Here is a 6,000-nt window from a genome sequence, read left to right on the forward strand (position 1 = left end):
ATCTGTTATTAACTACAATCTAAGTTAGACCAAATGATTCTTTTTTCTTGTACTTTTCAATGCACGTATTAGGATAACAATGGTGGCAGAAGACAAGCGGCTACAAGATGTAACTTTCCTAAGAGTATTTATTTTAACTGTGGCTTGCTTTAGCCATTTAAAATGTTTTTATTCAAATGCAGTTAACAGAAGATGAGTCCTGCTGTCATTCTAGTTTTGATCACAGAAGACTCAGAGACAAAAAGCAAAAGTTTAAAGGACCATTATGATTCCGGTTGAGGGTTTAACGTTCAAGGGCTCAGAAGGTGTCTTTGCCAGGGGAACTACTAAGAGCAGTCACTTTTCTCGAAGGAGAAATCATGACAGTGTGTGGGAGCGAGGAACAGCGAGCGGCTCTGCACCAATCTCTCTCCCGTAGCCCGGTTTTCCATCCTTACAAGAAGCCACCAGAGGGAGCTCAGACCCACACTCAAGGAGCAGCTTCGCGGCTGCCCGTCTTCGGTTCTGAAGAACATAACCAAGTTTCAGTCTTGGACAAGTCTCCTCTCTGTAGGAAACATCAACGCTAGGAGTTCCCTGATCCGCTCCGCCTGTTGCATTTTTTCATTCGCTTCCTATGAACATGCCAACTCCATCCTCTCTTCCTCACCCCCGACCTCTGGCTGTGGTTTGGGGATGAGAGACCCCTCAAGGGCCGAGTCCGCTTACCTTGGCAGGTCCGGACGCGGTCTCCCGGCAGCGGTGGGCCCGGAGGAGACGGAGGCGGAGACTTGGAGAAAACTGCTCTGCACTGGCAGCCGGGCCGCGCGGCCCCCCGCAGGGCTCCCGGCGCCCCCGGCCCGGCGCCCCCCGCACTGCAACAGGCTGCGGCCCCGCGGACACGCCCGCCCTCGGGGAACGCCGGATGCCCCCCGGGGAACGCCGGACGCCCCCCGGGCAGCCCCGGACCGCGGAAGGCAGATCCGCGCGCGGCGGGCCCGCTCGTGGACGCCCTGTCCAGAGGGGCGCTGGCGTGTCCAGAACGCGATGCCGCCGCGGCCGCCGCTCCTCGGTGCCAGCTCCGGCCGCGCGGCCCGGGGAGGGCGAGAGAAGGCTAGGCGGGCCGGGGGCGGGGCGGGAACGACGGGGGCGGGCTCCGGGGCGGGGCCTCGGGGCCTCGGGGCTTCGGGGCTGGGGGAGAGTGACAACGGGCGGCTCAGGCTGGTAGTCGGGGGCGGGGCTGGAAGGAGGAGGGGGGCGGGGCCGGGGGAGGGGCCGATCGCCCCCGGGATCAGAACCCAAGGGCCTCGGGGCGCGTGTGTTTCCGGCTGCTGTGGCGGCCTCGCGCTCCCGGACCAGCAGAGCCCGAGGAGGGGGAAATTTGGGAGTGCGAGCGTCTGAAGACGGCTCCCTGCCGGCCCAGTCCCACTTCTCTTACCCCTTCGGTTGTGGGGAGAAGGCCAATCTAACAGGGCTAGGAGCGGGAGGAAGATAGAGGAGGTTCTGGGCCTGATTACAAACGATGGGGGAAGCTGGGGCGGGCGGGGTGACGCTGTGGGATGTCAGGGATCACACTTGAGGAAGAGCAAGGGCTGAGAAGGGGAAGAATGTGAGGCAGCCTGGCTGAGGTTGCTGTCGGTCAGAAATGCAAAATCAATATACCGGATTAATGTGAGACTGACTTCAGGAGCACAGATACTAAACACTAAACATCATGGGGAAACAAAAAAGACTAATCAGCTTTATTGATCGGAATAATTTCTCCGGCAGTATAAAGATGGAAAGGTATGGGACAAACAGGTGGAAGGAACCTCTTTCTTATTGAAGAAGTGAAACCTGGAATTCAGTGAAGACCCACAGGCAGCGAAGACTGTGTGGCTCAGTTATGCGGCACGTGTGTGCAATTGCAGACGTTGGAAATCGTAGAGCAGCTGTGATTCCTGTGGTACTGGACATATGGAACTTCTCACAGACATCTGAGATTACACTTGGGCGGGAGTCAACCTAAGGTCTACCCTCTGCTATCACGAATAACTTAGTAAGGACAGGAATACAGTGAAATATCAGTTGTTGCAAATAAACAAACCCCTCCCCAGTTGGGGATTGATGATGCCTTCACTTTCCTCCTACTCCATCCCATTTTGGGAAAATGGACAGATACGTGAATTAAAAAGTAAGTGTCCTGCTTAGATCACTTCCTGGTAAAACCGAACCGTAGACCGTTGCTAGCAGAATAAATTTCAAAATAATTTACCTTGGGCGGAAATGTGGCCTCTACCTCCTCATCAGTCTTCTATTTTATCCCCTTCGGAACCCAACCCCAGTCCAAATGGCCAACCTTGCTTTTACTTTGCTGCTTCCATAATTGTGCTTATCCCGTTCCTTCCTGCATAGCATCCTCCGCCCAACACCCCCATTTACTAGGTGAAATTTTTTTTGACTCTTGATGTTCTCTTATCGTACTTGTCTCAGTTCAGATGCTTAAATTCTTCTGTAAATACACCCTAGATTTTTCCCTAACCAGAATGAACTACTCCAGCACTCTATGATTTATATATATATAGTCAGCCTCAGCTCATTTGTTTTACGCTTAATGTTTTCCCTGGCTGACTCCTGTGCTCTATTCAAAGCTCCTTCAGGTCATGGGCATTCACTCAGCCCCCCCATAAGGGCTGTACCTGTGTTTGAAATGAGTTGAACCTTCAACAGTTGGGCTCACGTAGAGCATTTTCTCCTCCACTGAGATTCATTCTGAAACAGGATCCTCCTTCAAACTCCAGAGGCAAAACTTCCTGTAAACATCTGGACTGTCCCCCTGTGTGACCCACGATGGAGAAAGATGACCCATGGCTTCTAGCCTCACTTACGGGAGAAAGTAGATTTGGAGGAAAGAGGAGCCCAAATGCAGAGATTCTTATAATTTTCTGCAAAGAGGAGATTTGGAAACCGACTAGGAATTCGTGTTAGTAAATACAGTGAGTAAATATGCAGACCATTTCTCAGAACAAAATGTGTGGATGGGGTTCTTTCATTCTGTGGATGCAAAGTGCCTCACGACATGAGGGCAAAGTGAACCATGGAGAATTATTATGAGCACTGACATCTGCCAGGGGAATATTTCAACTTTCATCCAATCCGTTGCTTTTTTTCTTTTTTTTTCAGATTTAACATCAGTATGATCATTTTCACTGTACAGATGAATGCATTCAGGTACAGACATTGTGGCTTTCAGGTCTGCCCCATGCATCTGCGCTGAAGCTGTGGGATGCAGCGAACCTCTCAGCATTTCCAGATGAGCTTTCAGGCTAATTCACTTTGAACTGGCATCGTCTCCAAGTTGTGAGTCCGTTGAAATAAAACAGGAGCTACGGCTGAACAATTCAAGTCATTGGCAGAAAGGGTGGTAGGTAAATGGCACTATGAAAAATGAAGAGCGTCTTGTTTCCTGTGAACTAAAAATGGATAGCTCCAATTATTGCTCCTTCCACACATGAAGATGGTACAAAGTTAGTTAATTATAAATATTGCATCCAGCCGTAGAAGGGATGAGCTGTACGTTATGTTATTGCACATTAAAAATGTTTATGAGTGTGGCAAGAGATACATATACCAACAGCTGATAAATTCAGGATCCTGGAGCAGTATCTTATTTTAATATAAGTGAAGAACCATACTGTCTATCGCTCTAGGGATTTCCTGCTATATCCTGCTATATAAAAAGATCTTAAATCTACATGAGATATTACTTGTGATTTCAAAGCATTTAATGAAAATCTGTGGTTTTTTTAATTTGAATATCTTTCAACCCTACCCCCAGCCACCCTGCTTACAGCAGAGATAATGCTTTCTCGACTAGATTCCCCAAGGCAGGAGGCTTCCTTTCCTCCTCCCTTCCTCTTTCTTTCTTTACTTCTTTCTTTTCTTATCTTCTCTTTTCACTTATTTTCTGTTTTTAAATTCTTCAGCACCTATAGCTCAGAGCCCAGCGCTCTGCGATGAGTGTGTATTGACTGTTGAACATGAATTACCACCCTCATTTTAAGGCAGAAGAGGAGGACGTTATAAACATCTGAAGTGGGTCGCTGAGTTCTGAGCAGAACCAGACGCTCCTACTCTTCCAACGGTGCTGGGGAACTTGCCGCCGCACAATTGGAGCTGGAGCTACATCTTGGGGGTGACTTAATTCAAGTGAAACCTCAGAGGGGAGTTGGCCAACCTTTTAAGGAGAATTTCTGCAAGAGTTTTATGTCTTCAGGTAGGTAAATCCAAGTTCAGAGCCTTAGAACATAAGGTAAATATTACTGATACGTTGCCTTATAGAAAGATAAAGTGCAAGCCATAAAACAAGGCAAGACACTACAATAAGTCCCCTTGACTGAAATCGCATTTGTCCATGATCTGTCATTCTGGTGGACTCTTAAGAACTGGGGCAAGGATATCTGAGAACTAATTGCTGTGCATTCAGCAACTGCCTGTGCATGGATCTCCGAGGCACAGGCTTGTGCAGAGCTCGGGCATTTGAACCTGGGGAAGACTTAGTTATTCTTCCCTTAGCATATCTCTGCCTTGGCATGGTTTTGTTTGTGAGAGCTCAGATGCAGATTTCTTGAACCACTTATCAAGGCCAGAGGTATATTATACTGATCTATGAGCACGGTTAGGACTAGTTTTGCCCCAGAGTTTGGGGAGATAGCAGCTCTGATGGTACAGAAACAGACACCAAACTTGAGCTGCAAATGTTATTGCACAATTGGCCAGCAGTAATAGGCAACACCAATGATAAAGACAAAACCACAGATTTAAAGCAGGCAGTAGAATCTGAAAATACTCTTTCTGCAATTGCTTTGAGTACAAAACATCTCAAAATGACAGGGATTTTGCCTGCAGAGTTGCTAATGAAGATGTGGCTGAGAGTGTTCCCTGAGTTTGTTTATCCAGCTGTACAAGAGTCTGTATGACAGTAACTGGATTTACGAAAATTTAAAAATACCAAAGCCAGCTTCGGAGGAAAGAAGTTTCCCCGTAAGTCCACTAAAACCTTGTATTTATAAATGAGAAGCTTTATTGCTACCACATCTGCTTACATATAGTTGTGCTTTTACTATGAAAGAAAATTTTAAACTAGGTGAAACTTACAAGGGGAGCACATGATGGGGTCCTTCCTCTCACCCTCCCCCCTGTCTGTACCATTGATCTCTATGGGGGCAGTTTTGCCCCTCAGGACCTTTGGCAATGTCTGGAGAAGTTTTTGATTGTCACACTCAGGGATGAGCAGCTGCTGGCATCTAGAGAGGAGAGGCCAGGAGCCCTGTTCAACATCTGACAATGCACGGGACCACCCCACCCCTAACCCCAAACAAAGAGTTTTCCAGCCCAGAATGTCAATACTCTTGAGTTTGAGAAACCCTGCCCTAGCTCACTGACTCTAAAAATTGATTATGTGCAAATGGTCAGTAGTTGTTCAAATCAAGCCTTGAATTATTGCCTGGGTTTTCAATCAGCTCTTTGTCATTGGTTCCTGAGCCAGACATCACCTAATTTGTTCACACATGGCTTTTTGTTTAGCAGGCACTGGGTCCATTTGTCTTCTCTTGACCAAAGACACCACTAAACCCAGCTGTTTCACCTCACATGAAAGCCTGGGCTAGGCTTCCAGGCAAAACTGGCAGTAAATCAATGACTTCAAAGCAATAAGGGAAAGAAGTGACTTTAGGGTTATCAGAAATCCCCTTCTGATGTTAAAACATCATACCCTTCACATACACATACCACGCGCACACATACACTCCTCAAACATTTTTTTAATTATCTGAATTTTTTTCTTTAGGACAGTGCTTTTCAAATTAAAATTCTTGGATCCCCCAGTATCAGAAAGACCAAGGTGTTGTTAAAAATGCCACTTTCTGAAATCTGTCCAAGCCCCGTTGATTAAGAATCCCTGAGTATACAGTCTGGTAATCCACACCTTTAAAATGCTCCTGGGATGCACACCAAGTTTTGAGTTACTGTTCTAGGACAAGG

The sequence above is a fragment of the Physeter macrocephalus genome, chromosome 19 (assembly GCF_002837175.3).
Source record: "Physeter macrocephalus isolate SW-GA chromosome 19, ASM283717v5, whole genome shotgun sequence".
In the NCBI taxonomy this organism is placed as follows: Eukaryota; Metazoa; Chordata; class Mammalia; order Artiodactyla; family Physeteridae; genus Physeter; species Physeter macrocephalus.